The sequence below is a fragment of the Neophocaena asiaeorientalis genome, unplaced genomic scaffold (genome assembly GCF_003031525.2).
Source record: "Neophocaena asiaeorientalis asiaeorientalis breed wild unplaced genomic scaffold, Neophocaena_asiaeorientalis_V1.1 scaffold39, whole genome shotgun sequence".
In the NCBI taxonomy this organism is placed as follows: Eukaryota; Metazoa; Chordata; class Mammalia; order Artiodactyla; family Phocoenidae; genus Neophocaena; species Neophocaena asiaeorientalis.
The window spans coordinates 5,315,567-5,335,785 of NW_020175670.1; the positions used below are offsets into that span (position 1 = coordinate 5,315,567).

The 20,219-nt window shown below is 43.3% G+C and overlaps 1 protein-coding gene across 13 annotated transcripts in view; it reads left to right on the forward strand.

The window, feature by feature from the left end:
* The window catches only part of APBB2 (amyloid beta precursor protein binding family B member 2), a 369,238-nt gene that overhangs the window by 134,944 nt on the left and 214,075 nt on the right, over positions 1-20,219 (forward strand). The gene's annotated exons all lie outside the window — the stretch shown is intronic.

The following is a 20,219-nucleotide window of genomic DNA, read 5'->3' on the forward strand; positions in this document are numbered from 1 at the left end:
CGTGGGATCTTCCCGGACCGGGGCACAAACCCGTGTCCCCTGCATCGGCAGGCGGACTCTCAACCACTGCACCACCAGGGAAGCCCCCGACTCTAATTTCTTAACATTCTCCATAGGAGGAAGCTGTTGATTCCCTCAGTGATGACTTTCTATGTCTCACAACAGTTAAGTTTTCCCAACAGTAGTCTTTTGGGAGTGACTACAAATGCAGCCTTTTCCTATTTGGCTCTACCCTGATAACTTAGGAGAAGAATGATTATTGCCCATTTAATGATCTCTCTTATTTCTATAAAGCATAGTCTGGGGCTTCCCTGGTGGCGCAGTGGTTGGGAGTCCGCCTGCCGATGCAGAGGACGCGGGTTCGTGCCCCGGTCTGGGAAGATCCCACATGCCGCGGAGCGGCTGGGCCCGTGAGCCATGGCCGCTGAGCCTGCGCGTCCGGAGCCTGTGCTCCGCAACGGGAGAGGCCACGGCAGTGAGAGGACCCTGTAACACACACACAAAAAAAAAAAAAAAAAAAAAAAAAAAAAAGCATAGTCTGTCTCAAACTTATTTTTTGCTCTCTTTAGTCTTTCAGCCTTGGGCCAGCTGTATAGGTATTCACCTGTTTTGGTTGCTGCCCTTTGGACCTCTGGAATTTTGAATTCAAATCAGGGGTGTGTTTGGGGTAATTCCTCAGAGTGCCTTTGCTCCCCTATCCTTTCTGGAGTTAATGGTTATTCACAGTTACTGTTAAGCCCCATTTCCTTGTACATTTCTTTTTCTTTTTTCTTTGTAGAAAAGTTAGAACCATCCTCAAACCCTCCCACAGACAACTGCTTCTAAAATAAGCCAGATCGGTGGAAGCAGCAGCAGAAGGGAGCGCTGACAGCAGACTGGGGGCTCAGACCAACCACCAGCGTTAGAGCTGGCTGGGATGGGAGCAGTGGCTTTTACTAATAGACTTTCGTATCTTCCAAGGGCATCGCTGTATTACTCCAAAGTCAGCCATTTTTATAGTGAACATTATCAGAAAAAGTTTACCCTTGTCATACTGTCAAGACAGAGATTGGCGAAGCGTGGCCCATGCCTGTTTTTGTAGGGCCTAACAGTGGTTTTCATGTTTTTGAATGGTTACCTACGTAATCTGTTTTGCCTCTTGGCCCTCAGAGCCTAAAATACCTACAGTCTGGTCTGTTAAGAAAAAATTTGCCTGTCTCTGCTGTAGAAAAAGTTGGAAGGCATGTAGTACGATTCAATCACATGAAACTGTTAACATTCGACTGTTTTTGACCTACAAAAATGCTGATTGCTTATGGTTCAATCTAATATATTTTGAGGAAATTCTCCCTTTAAAATGCTTAAGATGTTAAAGTTTGGTTTCTTGGAGTAGAAGAAGTAAATGTCCTTGGAAAATTCACAAGTGTGGTCCTGCTCATTTTTCACCACCATCGTACCTCTCCTCTCCAGAGCTTTCTAAAGGGCCGTCAAGTAGTTGAGAGGAAGCGCTTGTTTTTCACTTGGCTTAATTCTTACTAATACTCTCTAGGAGAAAATTGTCTTCTTATCTCACCCTTCCTGGGTGCTAGGGACAAGCTAGCCACCCCCAGAATAGAGGTGGCTGCTATAAATACGCCGAGGCCTCTGCTGGACATGTCACCTGGGCCTTTTTCTGGCGGGAAGGAGGGTGCGTGTCTGCCTCGTCCAGGGGGCATGCGTGATGGTCCCTTGGCCTGCTGCGTGTCTGCGTAATGTGTTCCTTGAAACATCCTTCCCTGGATGTAGAACGTGGTTCCCACCCTTCTGTGCTTTCCACCTCTCTTTCCAGTGTTATTGATCCCCTAGTCCAAAGCATTAAAACCATCACTTATTTTATGCAGTTTGTTTTCCATTCTTTCCCCCTCCCCTTTGTACTTCCCCTTTCCTGATTGTTAAGTAAGATTTGCTTGTTGAAATCTCCAGCTGACATTCTTTAGTGGCTACCCTTGGTGGTAGGAAACGTTCACCTCAGCTGCTCTGTCTCCTGTCACCTAAGGCAAGAAATCTAAGATGACTTGGGGCCTCCAGGCCAGGCCTAGGTCTGATCGGGAACTTTAGACATGAAGAGTTCCCTGGAGATGGGAAACTATTTCAGGGGAAAGAAATTCTCCGGAGTTTATAATTTTGTCATTAAGTGTGGTCACAACCCTCCATCAAGGGTTGGAAGTACATACTGCTCTGAATTGATTCCGAGGCTTGCATGGCAAACGGGAGTTCCAGATTTTCCTTTTTCGTGTTTTGGGACCACTGTTGTGCCTCTCGAGGCTTTTTTCAGGACAGGATGCTCTTCTTTGGTGGAATGTGGAGTGGCATCCATTGAGCACCAAAGTAAGAAGTCAGTAGCTAGAGCTGACCTTTCCCCACTTTTCATATAGATATTTGTGCTTGTGTTAAGACTAGAGTTGAATTATCCTGGAAATTACTAGTCAGATTGCATCTTTATTTATTTTTGTTTGCATCTTGTAGTTTCCTTGTGTGACTGCAGTATCCGCTCTAACCCTGACCGTCAGAGTCTGGACCTCTGGCCGGAAGTCTCTCTCCCTGCAAATCTGACTCCTGCATTGTGGTCACATTAATCTCACAGAAGCACAGCTCTAATCACATCACTTCCCTGTGCTCAGCGCATCCCCGCTAGTCCAGAAGGTCACCCTGACATTGGAGTCCTCCACGTTTTCTTTCACTGTTCCTTATAATACTGTCCTGTGTTGGCCCGAGTGGGCTGCTCCTGCCGACACACACCCTTTGCCTTTGGGTCACTCATTGTTAGTGCTGTGCCCTCTCTGGAATGAGGATCCCTCTGTGGAGAACCTGCTAAAACCCCATTCTGACTTTCGGGTGCAGCAGAGTTGCCCTCTTTCCCAGGAAGCTTCCCTCGTTTCCCAGCAGGAGGCACGTGTTCCTGTAGCTCTTACATCTCCCTTGTGAAGCTTGTGTCCCAAATTACTCATTCTATCTTGGCGTGTGTGTATACTTCGTCAGACCTTTGAAACTGAACTCTGTTTCATCTCCCTCCTCTCCTCTGTGTGTGAGGACAGTGCTCCATCAGTGGTAGAAGCTCAAATATTTGTGGAATCACTTTGGGCTTAGGGGTGACACTGGGTAATAACTGTCCTCAGGAAGCCCCTATAAAGCATTTTCCAGAGAACTTGGTGGAACCTGTGCAGACCAAGGCCAAGGCCAAGGCCAAGAGGGTGTAATTAAGGCCTCCAGGACTGTGCATGTGCTGGGCCCTGTGCTGCTTGCCCACCCCTGGCTCTCCTGCCTTTCCTTCCCTCCCACTCACAGGGTGGGCATTTCCTCCCTTTCTTAAGAAATTGCCGTTTAAAAAGTTTAAACAGTAGCAGGCAAATATGATTATTTCTTTTGGCCTTCCCTCCTTGACTTCCCCTGTTCTCAGTGAGGAAAGACATTGGTTTTGTTTGTAGTCCTACTCCATGCCACTCACTGTGTACTGAATTTACTAGAAATTCTCCACTTCAAATGGGATATACTTTGAAAGGGTCATCATATCATCCCCATTTCACAGATGAGAAGACTGAGGCTTGAAACAACAAAGTAACTTGTCACCGCGGAGTTGCAGTTTGAGCCTAGGTTTATCTGCCTTCTGTCTGTGTTCTTTCCTCCCGCCAGGCTTTCTAGTGACCTGGTCATCACTTGGGTGATCACTTATTTAGATGTTGTCCACTCTCCTGTTCTCCACACCATGGCTTTTAGTAACATGGTCTTAGAGGCCTAAAAGATTCTGCATCAAACGATGCTGACGTCTGTCTCATATCTCCTCTTTTATCCATTATTTGAACCCAGTAATTACAGGTAATGTGAAGGCCCTAGGAGAGCACTTCATATAGAAAGAGTAATAATAATACAGAAATAGTAACAATGCTTTAAAAATCATGCAAGTAATATATGTTTAATATAGAAATTAAAAATTTTTTATTTTATATTGAAGTATAGTTGATCTATAATGTTGTGTTAGATTCAGGTGTACAGCAAAGTGAATCAGTTATACATATACATATATCCATTCTTTTTCAGAATCTTTTCCCATAGAGTTCCGTGTGCTGTACAGTAGGTCCTTGTTGATTATCTATTTTATACATAGTAGTGTGTATATGTTAATCCCAAACTTCTAATTTATCCCGCCCCTCCACCTTTCCCTTTCGGTAACCATAAGTTTGTTTTCTAGGTCTGAGTCTGTTTCTGTTTTGTAAATAAGTTCATTTGTACCATTTTTTTTTTAGATTCCACATATAAGTGATATATGATATTTGTCTGACTTACTTCACTTAGTGTGATAATCTCTAGGTCCATCCATGTTGCTGCAAATGGCATTTCATTCTTTTTTATGGCTGAGTAGTATTGCATTGTATATATGTACCACATCTTCTTTATCCATTCCTCTGTAGATGGACATTTAGGTTGCTTCCATGTCTTGACTATTGTAAACAGTGCTGAAGTGAACAATGGGATGCATGAATCTTTCAGAATTATGATTTTCTCTGGGTCTATGCCCAGGAGTAGGATTGGTGGATCGTATGGTAACTCTATTTGTAATTTTTTAAGGAACCTCTTATACTGTTCTCCATAATGGCTGTGCTGATTTACATTCCCACCAACAGGGTAGGAGGGTTCCCTTTTCTCCATACCCTTTCCAGCATTTATTGTTTGTAGACCTTTTGATGATGGCCATTCTGACTGGTGTGAGGTTGGTTTTCTTTTTTTTTTTTTTGCGGTACATGGGCCTCTCACTGTTGTGGCCTCTCCCGTTGCGGAGCACAGGCTCCGGACGCGCAGGCTCAGTGGCCATGGCTCACAGGCCCAGCCGCTCCACGGCATGTGGGATCTTCCCGGACTGGGGCACAAACCTGTGTCCCCTGCATCGGCAGGCGGACTGTCAACCACTGCGCCACAAGGGAAGCCCTGTGTGAGGTTTTTTTAAAATAAATTTATTTATTTACTTATGGCTGTGTTGGGTCTTCGTTGCTGCACACAGGCTTTCTTTAGTTGTGACGAGTGGGCTTCTCATTGCGGTGGCTTCTCTTGTTACGGGGCACGGGCTCTAGTCACTTGGGCTTCAGTAGTTGTGGCACGTGGGCTCAGTAGTTGTGGTGAACGGGCTCTAGAGCGCAGGCTCAGTATTTGTGGTGAACGGGCTTAGTTGGTCGGCGCCATGTGGGATCTTCCTGGACTAGGGCTCGAACCCGTGTCCCCTGCATTGACAGGCGGATTCTTAAGCACTGCGCCACCAGGGAAGTCCCTCATTGTAGTTTTGATTTGCATTTCTTTAATTCTTAGCGATGTTGAGCATTGGAAAATTTTAAAAATGACGAAAAGAGAAAATAAGTTCTCACAACCCTATATACCAAGAGGTAACTGTGTTAAACATTTTGTTGAATGCTTTCCTGTACTTCCAGTATTCTCTCTTAATATATTTATTTATTCTGTTTATTTACAGTAATAAGATAATGTCAGACATTGTGTTTACTCAACAAAGTGTCGTAAATACCTTTCTAGACCAGTAGCAACTCAGAAGTATCTGTAGCCTGTAGTGGACTTACTTACGTGATGTCCCAGAGGAAGGCAGTAAAAGCAGGTGAGTGCAGGGAGCCTGATTCCCCTCCACAGAAGGAGGGACTTTTATCGTGGTTAAGAAGATGTTGGCCAGGACCCACTGAATTGGTTTTCTCCGTCCATTAACACATCTCAACTCTCAGTTTGAAAAGCACTGCCCTAGAGATTACAGAGTACTGGAGGGCAAGCTTGGGCAGACTTGGAGTTTTCAGGGAGGTGGGGAGGGTTCTGAACTCAGTTGGGGTTTGAGGAAACTTGGGGAATTTTTTGTTCCTTTGTTTGTTTTGACCGCACCGCGCTGCCTGCAGGATCTTAGTTCCCCGACCAGGGATGGAACCAGCGCCCCCTGCAGTGGAAGCGCTGAGTCTTAACCACTGGACCTCCAGGGAAGTCCCAACATTGGGAATTTGAGTTAAGACCAGGAGCCTGAGAGCAGTGCCCAAGATCATTCACAGCCAAGTGTGGGTCTCACTGCCTGGAACAGCCAGGACGTGATGTGGCATCCCAGGAGAGGGGCTTTCTGTTCTGGTTTTCATTGGTTTTCCTGGTGTGGGAGGAAGGCCTGCAGGATTGTCCAGATCACCTGCAGGGGATCACAGCAGGGAAACCCCTGGGGAGTCTCAGGGTTGTAGTGAGTCCATGAATGAAAAGTGGATGTATGTAGGAGTTGGGAAAGGTTAAAGGGAACACAATTTTTAAAGTACACTGATTAGATTTTTCTTCTGTCCAAGAAAAAAAAATCTATATATTTTAGAAAATGTGTAAATACTAAAAAGCCCAAGGGGGAAAAAAACCATCCTTAACATTTTGCATGTCTTTATAATCTTTGTGTGTGTGTCTATATAAGCACCTGTTCTTTCATGTCAGCATTATTGTCATCATCATCTTATTTTATGACCTACTTTTTGTTGCTTAATTCATCATGGAAATTTCTGATATTAAATGTTCTTCTAGTAGGTGGTTTTTACTGATCTTATACTTTATTACAATGCATGGATGTATCATAATTAACAGTCACCCATTGTTGAACATTTATTTCCAGTCTGTTGCTGTCCTTCTAGATTACTAAGTCTTTTTTTGTGTGTGTGCTTAAGAAATATTTAGAAGTGAAATTGCTAAGTTGAAGGGTTGCTTGCACATTTTAAAGACATTGCTACACACATCCAAACTGCTCTCTAGAGAAGTTTTATTTACTTTCATCATTCTTGTGTGAAGATTGCCCATTTCTTCCTACTCTGGAAACAGAGACAGAGAGAGGAAAAAAACCACTTTTCTATATGATAGGTGAAATATGCTATCTTCATTGTTGTAGTTTGCATTTCCTTTTTATTAATATTGAGGCTTAGATTTAAAATTTTTAAATTCAGTTTATTTAAACTTAAAAAAAAAGTGTATCTGTTCAGTAGCCCAAAATCAGCCACTTTAAATATGTGTGATGCAAATGTAAAAAAAGTCAATTTGACTTGTGTTGGTAATATGACTTGTCTTCATTACACGTAGTTTGTATTGGTTATAAGCTGAAAGTCTGATTCTTTAAAGAGATAAGGTTGCTAGATTTTTCATATGATAATAACTTGGAGATTTAATTAAAATATGAAACCAAACCTTCAGACTTAGAACTCTGGACTTAAAAGTCGACAGCCTGTGAGAGAGTCCTCGGACTGGGAGATGGGAGGCCTGGGTTCTAGCCCTGGCCCTGCCGTTCCTGGGCTGAAGGCATAGAAGAGTCATTAGAACCAACTGAATCTCACTTCTGACATCTGTAAATTGAGGAGCTGGACTGGATGATGTTTAACCTCTAGTTCAAAAATTCTTTAGTATATTTGCTTTCCAGAGGAAGAACTGCAACTGAACCTTGGCTCTAGGGAGAACCAAGCCAAAGGCAGAGCAATTATATTCAAGATGTAGAACACAAAACATGAACAGATAGTGAAGTAGTGTTTGACCTTGGATTTTAACTGCTTAAAATACCTGCAAACAGGCCAAGACAAAGAGCATTGAAATGAGAGGTCAGAGCCGAGTAAATAAAGGTAATCCACTTTACTACACAACTGCAGTGACAAAAACACAAGTGCTTTTACATGTTAGTGTTTAGATAGCTCGCCAGTTTAGACAGGTGTGTTAGTACCTGTTTCCTGGTGTCATTGTGTAAACGCTTCTGATAGGAAAAGTCCTGAGAGCCATTATGAATGTCATTAAGTACAGGACCTGACATATAGTAAACGCTCAATACATACATATATTTTATATATAATGAATGAACAAAGGGGATTCCTTGCACATTACAAGTTTTTCCAAATCCTACTTTCCAACACACATGGTTCTACTGCTTTAGTTGTGTTCAGGGTAGCCTCTTTCTGAACATGGCAACCCGTTTTGTTTGCACCCACCTGACTTCATCAACTCTCTCATCCAAATCTCCTTAGTGTTCTCCTCTGCAAACTGGGAGGCAGTTCTCACGCCAAACTGGGAAGTAATTCTAATGCCCTTGTATGTTTTGGTATCAGTTTCCTTTGTTTCTCTCAAGGCGGAATTATTCCTCTTCTTCTGCTTACCTTTTGTATTAGTTTTCTCTTGCTGCTGTAATGAATTACTGCAAACTTGGTGACTTAATACAAATTTACTCTCTTAACTATTTGGGAAGCCAGATGTCTGCAAGAAGTCTTACTGGGCTATCAAGTTGGCAGGGCTGATTCCTCTTGAAAGCTCTAGGGGAGAATCTGCATTCCTGACTTTTTCAGCTTTTAGTGACTGCCTGTATTCCTTGGTTTGTGGCCCCTTTCTCCATCTTCAAAGTGAATCACTCTCATCTCTGCTCACATTACCCTCTTCTCTTCTGCAGTCAAATCTCTGCTTCCTCTTACAAAGACAAACTGTGATTGCATTTAGGGTCCACCCAGAACATCAGCTTCTCTCCCCATCTCAAGACTTTAACCTAATCATAGTTGCTGTTTTATTGCCCATATAAGTTTCTAGGGATTAGGATGGAGATATCTTTTGAGGGGAGGGGATGACTTTATTCAGCCTACCTTTTTTCCTTTCCCACCCTGAACTTTTTCCTTTTCTACTTACTGCCAACTATTTGCTGTTATAGGAACATACACACACACACACACACACACAGCTATTGCATTTACCTAGAGAAATATTAGTTTCCTCCCCAAACACACAAACAAACATTCATTCCATGTCTGAATTGCTGTGCCAGGTACTCTAACCAAAAAGGGTAAGATTGCTCCTTACCTGACAGGACTAGGAGGCAAGGTATAGTACAGAGGAGAATATAAAGAAGTCCCAAATTTAAGATAATGTTTTGTTGGCAAAGCTGCAACCCCTATTAAAACAAACCCTCCTTATTAGCTGAGCCATCTTCAAATTCATGAATTCCCTCTTTGGCTGTTTCTTATCTATTCCTGAACTTGCGCATTGAGGGTTTTTGCATCCCTCCCCCCACCACCCCCGCCAAAATGATATATAATTAACATACTATAAATTCACCCCTTTAAAGTGTAAAATCCAGTTGCATTTAGTATATTCATAAGGTTGTACAACCATCACCACTATCTAATTCCAGGATGTTTTTATCACCCTGAAATGAAACCCTGCATCCATCACTGACTATCACTCCACATTGCTCTCCTTCTCTCCAGGAAGCAAAGAATCTACTTTCTGTCTCTATGGATTTGCCTATTGTGGACATTTCGTATGACTGGAATCACATAATACGTAGTTGGCCCTCTGAATCTGCAGGTTCCTCATCCATGATTCGACCAACCGCTGATAGAAAATACTTGGGAAAAAATTCCAGAAAGTTCCAAAAAGCAAAAGTTGACGTTGTCATGTGCTGGCAACTATTTCCATAGCATTTACATTGTATTAGGTTATTATAAGTAATCTAGAGATGATTTAACTTAAACAGGAGGATGTGTGTAGGCTATATGCACATTCTACACTGTTTTATATAAGGGACTTGAGCACCCGCAGATTTTGATGTTTCCTAGGGGTCCTGGAACCAATCCCCCACGGAAACCAAGGGATGACTGTATGGCCTTTCGTCAGTTAACGTAATGTTTTCAAAGTTCACCCATGTTGTATTGATAGTACTTACCAGCATTTTATTCTTTTTTTTTATAATTTTTATTTATTTATTTATTTGGTTGCGCTGGCTCCTTAGTTGCGGCACGTGGGCTCTTTAGTTGAGGCACGTGAATTCTTAGTTGCGGCATGCATGTGGGCTCTAGTTCCCTGACTCGGGAGCGAACCTCGGCCCCCTGCATTGGGAGCTCGGAGTCTTACCCACCGTGCCACCAGGGAAGTCCCTGTTTTATTCTTTTTTATTGCTGAATAATACTCCATTGTATAGATATGCCACATTTGGTTTATATATCCATCAGTTTATGGACGTTTGAGTTATCTCCACTTTTTGCTGTTATGAGTAATGTTGCTGTGAACAATCATGTACAACTTTTTGAGTGGACAGATGTTTTCATTAGGTAGCTATATGGGAGTGGAATTGCCAGGTCATAAGGTAACCCTGTCTTTAACTTTTTGAGTAACTGCTAGTGTTTTACAAAGTAGCTGAACCCTTTCACAATCCCACCAGTACTATAGGAGGGTTCCAGTGTCTTGACATCCTTGCCAGACTTTTTATTGTCAGTCTCTGATTATAGCTGTCCTGGTGGGTGTGAAGCGGTATCTCACTCTGGGTTTGATTTGCATTTACCTGATGACTACTAATGTTGTACATCTTTTCAAATCCTTTGTTCATTTTAAATTGAGTTATGTACCCTTTTTTTAAATTGTAAGAGTTCTTGGGCTTCCCTGGTGGCACAGTGGTTGAGAGTCCGCCTGCCGATGCAGGGGACACGGGTTCGTGCCCCGGTCTGGGAAGATCCCACATGCCGCGGAGCGGCTGGGCCCGTGAGCCATGGCCGCTGGGCCTGCGCGTCCGGAGCCTGTGCTCCGGCAAAGGGAGAGGCCACAACAGTGAGAGGCCCGTGTACCGCAAAAAAAAAAAAAAAAAAAATTGTAAGAGTTCTTTATATATTCTGAATACTAGACCCTTATCAGATTTATACAATTTTTCTCCCGTTCCATGGGTTGTATTTTTACTTTCTTGATAGTGTCCTTTAAAGCGCAAAAGTTTTATACTTTGATGAAGTCCAATTTATGTGTTTTTTCGTACTATTGATGTCATATCTAAGAAACCATTGCCTAATCCAAGGTGTTGAAGATTTACTCCCTTTTTTTTCTAATAATTTTATAGTTTTAGGGTGTTTGATTCATTTGAGTTAATATTTGTATATGGTCCAACTTCCTTCTCTTGCATGTTCATATCCAGTTGTACCGGTACTGTTTGTTGAAAGACTATTCTTTCCCTTTTCAGGATAAGCTTTTTATATTCTACAGAGAAACCAGATGGGTTTTGATAGGGATTGTATTTAATCTTGAGATGGTTTTGGGAAGTAGTGCCATGTTAATAATTTAATTCTTCCAAATCTTTGTCCATGGATAGCTTTCCATTTATTTAAGTCTCCTTTAATTTCTTTTAATAATGTTTTATAGTTTTCAGTGTACAAGTCTTGCACTTCTTTGTTAAATTTATTCCTATTTTATTCTTTTTGATGCTATTATAAATGGACTTTTTTATAAATTTCATTTTCGGATTGTTGCTAGTGCATGGAAGTAGAATTGATTTGTGTGTATGTGTATATCTCTTTCTATAGATCAATCAATCTATCTATAAAGAGAGAGAGGGAGGGATCTTGTTTTTTGGGTTTTTAAAAATAAATTTGTTTATTTATTTATTTATTTTTGGCTGTGTTGGGTCTTCGTTGCAGCGCACAGCCTTTCTCTAGTTGTGGCCAGAGTGGGCTACTCTTTGTTGCGGTGCGCGGGCTTCTCATGGCCATGGCTTCTCGTGTTGCGGAGCACGGCCTCTAGGCGCCCGGGCTTCCACTGTGCCACCAGGGAAGTCGGATCTTGTCTTTTTTAATTTTCCCTTCCTTCACTTTTGGAGTTTGTAGTAGATTTTTTCAGTTTCACCTGCTATCCTTCCATATTATCCCATTTTTACTTTTTCCAGTTATTTAAATATATTTTTAAAGTCTCTTTCACACTGTTCTACTATTTTTAGCTCTTGGGGCACTGATTTTTCCATTTGCATTGGCTGTTTCTTAGAGTGGGTTTTTTTCTTGTTTGGTCTTAACCTGTGACTGTGAGTGCCTCTTCCGTGAGGGTTAACATGGGAGTTTCGTGGGACTGGGACTGTGGGAACCCAGGGGAGTTTTCTTATTTGTCTCAGTCAGTGCCCGTGGGTATCATTGCTTCTGGACCATTTTTTTGTATTATTTTCTTGGCCTGGGGCCCAGCTACTACATGGAGATTATGTATGTGGATACCATACCTCCATGTGGGAACAGTCTTGGAATGTTGATTTCATATTGGTGAGGTTTTGAAAAGTTGATTTTTATTTATTTATTTTTACCCGATCCCCAAATAAAAGCTTCCTTGCAAAGCTTAGGGAGTCGGGGGCATGAATGTTTTCTACTGAGGGGCAACCCTGTATGACTGCCCCGTTAAGCTAATAGCTCAGCTCTAGCCAGCCAGTTTCATGGGCCCTATTGTCTGTATGCCCCTTTCCTTCCTATAGATCATCAGAGTCTTAGGCCCTAGACATTAAGGCTATATCATGTTCTCATAGCCTTTAAGTCTCCAAAGCTTTAACTTTCTCCACTGACTCTGAGTTCCACCTTCAGTTCTGGCCCAGGGATTTATTTTTCATGATTTTGACTTTTTTTCTTTGTATTTAAAATGTCGTTAGTTATATCTTATCCAGTTTTTCTATGTGTTTGAAACAGGCAGTCATTCTTTGTCATCTTTGCTTACCATGTTGATTAGAAACTTTATCACTGCAGTCTGATTAAAGGATTTGTAAGACTTTTTTTTTTTTTTTTTTTTTGCGGTACCCGGGCCTCTCACTGCTGTGGCCTCTCCCGTTGCGGAGCACAGGCTCCGGACGCGCAGGCTCAGCGGCCATGGCTCACAGGCCCAGCTGCTCTGCAGCATGTGGGATCTTCCCAGACCGGGGCACGAACCCGTGTCCCCTGCATCGGCAGGCGGACTCTCAACCACTGCGCCACCAGGGAAGCCCTTTGTAAGACTTTTGAATCACCAGATTGCAATCCCTGATTTCCTCAGAACTTTAAACATAAATAAGTGGTAAGTAAATATTAATTCAGTGGATGGGTGTTCTGCAGATCCTTTTACTGAGTTGCCTTGTACCTGAGTAACCACAGTTGTGTAGTGTAGTGAAGTGCAGTCTCATCGATAGCCACTTCATTCCTTGTGGAATACCACTTTCTGTGCACGTCTCAGAATCAGTAGGTTAGGTTCTAGGTTTTAACATGGCATGTGAACCCAAGCTGTGAAAATGGTTACCTGAGGACTGTATTTTTAGGTATTTACAAATATGGATCTTATTTCATGTCTTAGTAAATAAGGTTCTATCTTGATATTAAGAGTAATAAAGAAAGGTTACTTCTATATATTTATCTTTCTCTGGAGACAGAAATCAAAGTTCAATCATCCAAATTAAAATCTCTTCTTTGTAAATTTTTGCTTTAAAAAAAAAACAAAAAAAACCCTTCTCTATCATCTGCTTCTTCTGAGCTAGAGATTTGAAATCCTGTTTTGTTGTGATAAAAAAAAAGTCTCCTCTTCACAAGGATGCTCTGGACCTAGTGCTTTCCCCTGTAGGATCAGAAAGAGAGAACAGAACTAAGAAGCCGTATGTCAAGTCTTTAGCAGTAGGAATCAACATCCTGGAAGGAAGCCTGCCTGTGTTGATTGTGAAATGAGACTCTGGAAAACATGGCAAAATAGTCCGTGGAGAGAGCTAAGTGTGCCTCCCTTTTATCTTTCTAAAGACTAGCCTTCTTGCCTCAAGAGAACCTGTTAGTAGATAGAGTGTGGTGAGTACCTGCAGACTGCATGCCCAGCATTTCTGGCATAACTGTAGGGGGTTCTGAGGAGCCTTTTTCCCACACTCCGTGTGAAGACGATTGGGATGTTGGGGATGGATTAGCCTTCTGGATACGCAGACAGGCTTTGACTCAGAGAGATGGGAAGGATGTATTGTCGTCAGGGAGGTGGCCACAGCACTTTCTGCTAATGGAGTAACTGGGAGAAAATGCCCCAGCCAGACTGTGGGAGCTTAAGACCCATCTTCTGGGAGCAGAAGATGGGAAAGGAAAGAAGAGAAATAGGCAACTTTATGGGACAGTTTTGAAACCAAAGCAAATAGAATTGTTTTTCCAGGTTTCCTGGACACTTGCTCATTTATGCAAACTTGAAATTGTTCTTGGGGGAAGTGAACTTGGATGACCTGAATGACAGCCACAAAAACCATTACAAAATGAAACCTATTGAATTCTGAAAGGAATGATTTGATATACTGCAGCGTCACAAGATAGGTCAGTTTGCTGTTAGCATCTGTACCTTCTAGACCTTCCTTGTATGAGTGTGTGTGTGTGTGTATGTGTGTGTGTGTGTGTGTGTGTATTTATGTCTATGTGTGGATGGATGGATGGATGCATAGATAGGTAGGTAGGTAGATAGTGTAGAAATAGAAAATAGCAAACATGTACTACTGAATATTCTGTTGAGAATGTTTTATTAAAGCTACATCTAGACTTTTTAGTCATCCTTCATCTTTTAGTTTTATGGAAATTACTTAAATCCATGGGATTACAATTGATTTCTCCTTTGAATTCTTTCTTGGGAGTGTCCAATTATGGGAAAAGTTGATCCGCATCTCCTAGGGTACAGGAACATTCCTCAAAGAGCTTAAGTTACATACTGCTTCTTTGGAACTTGATACCAATAAATCCACCATGACTTGGCTAAATCACGCATACCTGCTACCATCTTATCCTTGTGACGGGGGCTTGGTTAGGGTTAAGGAGGATTTCCTGAACATCAGGAGATAGAAGCTTTTTGTTTTTGAAACCACTATTCCTCACACTGAAGGGTCCAATTTAAACAAAGCTTAAAAGAAGCTTCCTTTTTTTTTCTGGTTGAGAGAGAGAGTAGAGTTAAGGCTGGAGGGGGGTGATCAGAGCCAAACAACAGAAGGATTGATGCTGCATCTGCTGTACTCGAATGCTGTGCTGGCTTCTCTGGAGTATTGAGAAGAGTTACATATTGTCCTCAGAGAGCTCATGTTTTCATATGTAGACATGACCAAAGGTAGTAACTGCGTCAGTTAGACTCAAATTATGTGATGTAGCACTTTAGAGGAGAGGAAGGCCAGTAAAGATATGTGTAATCAGTGAAGTTCAAGAGCTAGAAAACAGATTTAGAGAATGTCTTCCTCCAATAGGACATAAAGGTCTGGTATTAGCTATGATTCTGATCCTGTAGTGGCAGAACAGCTATGGGATTTCAGGTGCCATGGGTGGTATTTGAAGAGCATGTGAAATGGGATATCATGGAGGGACCTCATGAAGCAGGGTCACACGGGAAGGGTTCAAGGGACTGGATAGCCTGGTGAGAACAAAGCATGTTCATAATAATGCCTATTTATATTATTACTATTATTTAAAATATTTATTTAATTTTTGGCTGCGTTGGGTCTTAGCTGCGGCACGTGGGATCTTTATTGCGGCGTGCAGGATCCTCCGCTGTGGCGCGCAGGCTCCTCATTGTGGTGCGCGGGCTCAGTAGTTGTGGCGCATGGGCTTAGTCGCCCCACGCCATGTGGGATCTTAGTTCCCTGACCAGGGATTGAACCCGCATCCCCTGCGTTGGAAGGCGGATTCTTAACCACCGGACCACCAGGGAAGTCCCTATTTATATTATTATTAATGACTAACACGTACATAGCCAGACGCTGTTCTCAGCACTTCAGGTGTATCCTTATAATCCCCCCCACAGCTCTCTGTGACACAGATACTACTGTTATCACTCAATTACAGTTGAGGATGTCGAGGCACAGAGGAGATAAGTAACTTATTTAAGGCTATATAGTAAGTGGTGTAGTTGAGATTTGAATCCAGGCTATCAGGCTTCAGGGTGTGTGCTCTTAACCACTGTGCTGACTGCTTCAGTCAGTGTGAGATGAGTTGGAAGGAGTTACAAGCAAGGGAAATTGTTGGGGAGAGAGGAAATTCCAAGGTCAAGGTTGCAGGGCCCGGGTCCCGGGGATGCAGTGTCTGTTTGGTGGTCACGCTGAGGTGTTAGTGATGTAGACGGGAGTTAGAGGTCAGCGGCATCGAGCCCATCCAGGAAGCACAGGGGCAATACTGATGGTCTGGAGCCCTTTCAGTGTGCTGGGCTCTGGGGATAGAGCATTGAATAAGGTAGGTAAGGTCGCCGCTCCCTTGGAACTTCCATTCATTCTGGTGATGAAGACAGACGATGGAAAGCTACTCGACAGGGAAGATGGTTATGGATTGTGGTCCGTGCTGTGGAGGAGTCAGTGAGAATTACTGAGCGGGACCCACGTGGCATAGGGCAGCAGAGGGAAGATGTCCCTGGAGAAGTGACATTTGATCTGTGATCTGAAGGATGAGACAAGCCCAGCCGCGTGAAGGATGAGGAAAGCTCATTCCAGGCTGTGGGGATAGGGACAGTTCAAGGGATGGAAAGGAGGCCTGGGTGGCCCTGGCAGAACGGGCGTGTGTTGAGGCTTGGTGGGAGATGAAGTTGGGCGAGGAGGCGGGGCTCAGTTAGACTTGAGGGCCTTGGTAAGGAGTTTACATTGCTTCCTAAGAGCAGTGGGAAGCCACTGAGTGTTAAGTAGATGGGTGGCATGGTCCCATGGGAGAGCCAGGGTGTTAACTAGATGCCTGTTGGAGCAGGCCGGGGCAGGGAGGAGCCTAAGAGAAGCCAGGAAATAAGGTGGGGAAAGAACAGTTAGGATGTTTCTCCCCCATCTGGTACCTTAAAAGTTTGAATCACAGCTAATGTGGCCTCTCTGCCTGGGGAAAGATGAACCTCATGTCAGATAAAGCTTCTTAGTATTTGGGTTGTGAACAGGATTCACAGCAACAAGGCTTGATACGTACCTTTTAGCCATTTGACTACCAATTTATACCTATTTATATATATAGAGAAAAACCATATGAACAAACCGCATGAGCATGTGAACCTAAAGATGAAACAACTATTTTTGCTTTTATAGGCCTTGAATTTATAAAATATGACTTTATATGTAGCAGATGCTTTTGGTGTGGGGAGCTGAAGACACTTTGGAAATACTATAATTAATTACGTTCTCTAATGGATGACTTTCTTATTTCTAAGGTGGAGACTCAAAATGGAGGCACAGTTGCTCACTCACTCAGTACCCATATCCTGCTCCATTTTTGCTGTTAGAACCTGGATTTAATTCAGGGTGGTGTGGTGATCAGCCTCAGACAGTAGGTTGTGCTGGTCTGAGCCAACATGCCAGTCCTGACCCCTGACTTGCGAGCATTCCTTGTAACCAGCATGGCCATGTGACCTGGTCCTGGTCAGTGGGACCTGAGAATAAGTCCACTGGAATGGGGGTGGGATTTCTGGGACAGAGCTATTGTCCTGATAAAACCTGACAGATGAGCCTGTCAGTACCCTTTGCTGCTTGCCTCTGCTTTCTGCCTCGAATGCTGATAAGATGTGTGAGTGCACAGCAGCCCTTATGTCACCACGAGGTAACAAGCAGAAAGGAAAAGCCAAAGGCATCACGGAGATACCTGCCCTGACATTGTTCCTGTCGAACCAACACTAGCAGCCCTGAGCCTGCCCACTACTTCCAGTTTGTTGAATCCACTCTTTGTTAGGTTTCTGATACTTAAAGGTAAGCACAGGGCTAACTGAAGCAAATATGAAGGTGCGGTGTTATAAGTTTCATCCTGTGTGTTGTGATTACCTCATAAATGATCCTTGATATTCAGTATGACCTTTAGCCTGTGTGAAAACAGTTTCTGAAAAGGAAGTTCTAACTTGTATTAAAAGTTGTTCAGGGCTTCCCTGGTGGTGCAGTGGTTGAGAGTCCGCCTGCCGCTGCAGGGGACACGGGTTCGTGCCCCGGTCCGGGAAGATCCCACATGCCACGGAGTGGCTGGGCCCATGAGCCATGGCCACTGAGCCTGCGCGTCCGGAGCCTGTGCTCCACAGCGGGAGAGGCCACAACAGTGAGAGTCCTGCGTACCGCAAAAAAAAAAAAAATGTTGTTCACAGTTGAAGATGATGAGTTGTGGCCTTAGAAATATAATTTTTGAAATAGATGAATTCATCCGTGTGAACCTGCTGTAGCAAGTACCACGGAGCCATACTTCATGGCCACTATCTTCCTTATGGCCTTTTGTGTGATGGTCTTAGTCAGTGTTCTGGTGAACTACATCGTGTGTATTTATGGCTTTATAGGAAACTATAATAGTACTGGGGTAATAGCATAAATAGTCTGATTCTTAAAAATATGAAGCTCCAACAGGCTTTATTGGATTTCAGGGTAATGGTATTATTAAATTTTCTGCTTCTTTTCAAACTTTCTTATGGCTAAGTTCCACCCTGGTGGTTTCAAGAAATTTCTAGATCTGTATTTTTATGGAAAAAAACTTATCCTGGAATTCTCACTTGCTGAATTGAGGGGGAGGGGAAATAATTTGGATTTGTTTTTGTTTTTACTGTCTTGGTCTTTGGGTATAGCACTCAATGAATTGTTTTCCATGGGGAAAGTAGAAATAGCCCTGTGGTATGCATCATGGAGATAATATAAAGTATAAAATGAAATTGTATTCTAAGCTGTTAGGGAAAAAAGAGACTATAAGTCATAGGGTCATCAAACTATAAAGAGAAAGGAATTGTAGACATCATCTAATAAAATCTCACTTTTTTCATAACCTTAGAACTTGAGACTTAAAACAATTAGTCATTCATTTAAAAAATAAAAATACATGTGGTTACCCTATGCACCCTCTTCCTTAATGAAAGATTTTCCCAAAGGAACAAGGAGACATTGTTTGTATAACCCAAGGGCCTTCAGAAGAAAGCTTTAGAAGCTGTCTGTTCTGACTGCCTCATTTTACAGATAGGAAACTGAAGCCCGTAGAGGACGAAGGTTATTTCTTTAAGGTGGACCAGAAAGTAGCTCTTGGGCAGGTAGGGGCAGGACCATGAAACCTTCTAGATTTATTAACATCTTCAGGGCCGTGTGCTGGAATTCAGATGGCAGATGGATGACCTTGGGTAGATCAGCGTTTGAGCTCATCCTTGAGTGCTGCTGAGGGTTTGACAGGCACTGGTGGGAGGCAGGGCTTCCCAGGCAGAGCCACCGGTAGGAGCGTGTGAGTGGGACAATTTCAGGCAGTTCAGGAAAGGGTGCAAAGCCCAGTCTGGTGCCCCTCTGGGGTCAGGCGGTAGAGGAAAGGCCTGTGTCCATAGAGATTAGGGACAAATTCAGGCCAGTTCGGGTCAGTGCATGGAGCACCTTGAGAACCCATCAGTGGAATGGGGATTTTATTTGGTAGCCAGTGTGGTGCTCTTAAAATAATAACGATGATGATGATGGCTAACACTTACATAGCCCAGACTGTATGCCACCACTCTTCTGAATGCTTCATGTGCTCTTGCCTGTTTAATTCCCACAAGCCTTTGGTGTAGGTACTCTCATCTCCATTTTACAGTTGAGGAAACTGAGGCACAGTGAGGTTAGATGACTTAACCCAAAGAGATACTCATAGGACATGATGGAGAAAGAATTCAAACCCAGGACTGGCCCTGGAGTCCCACTTTTAATGGTCTAGAACATGGTCTGGTGGTGTTAAAGGTGGTGGATCCTCTTAGGAAGATGGATCTATAGGAAAGTGCAAGAGGATCGAAGTGAGGGCAGAAGGGTGATCAGGAGGTGATGGAAAGCCTCCAGGAGAGTAATAAAAGCTTGGCGTGGAAATGAAGGGAGGCGAATACAGCTGGCAGGAGCTTCTGAGATGGATCAGTGGTGCCAGGTCCCCAACTGCATATGGAGGCCGGGGAGGGACAGAGTCAGAGATAATTGAGACATCGCTTGGATGTCTGCCTCACTGGATTAGGGAAGTTGAGAAGGAGATTTGTTGGGAAGGTGGTGATTTATTTTTACAGAGCCCTCTTTTCTCACTGGTTTTTAACCTGGGAAAACTATCTGGGAAAGAAAGCCACGTAAGTGTGTCCTAACAAATTTCTGAGTTTATGGACTCTCCCCAGCTCATCTGTCTTAGCCTGGTGTTGGGCCCACAGTAGGTCTAAATAGTTATTTTTTAGACACTTCATGATCTTCACAATTCTGAGGCTACTTGTCCTCTTCCCAGCTTAAGAATATTGTGTGGGGCTTCCCTGGTGGCGCAGTGGCTAAGAATCTGCCTGCCAATGCAGGGGACACGGGTTCGAGCCCTGGTCCGGGAAGATCCCACATGCCACGGAGCAACTAAGCCCTTGGCGCCGCAACTACTGAGCCTGCACTCTAGGGCCCGTGCTCTGCAACAAGAGAAGCCACTGCAACGAGAAGCCCACGTACCACAACGAAGGGTAGTCCCCGCTCGCCACAACTAGAGAAAGCCCACGCACAGCAACGAAGACCCAATGCAGCCAAAAATAAATAAATAAAATAAATA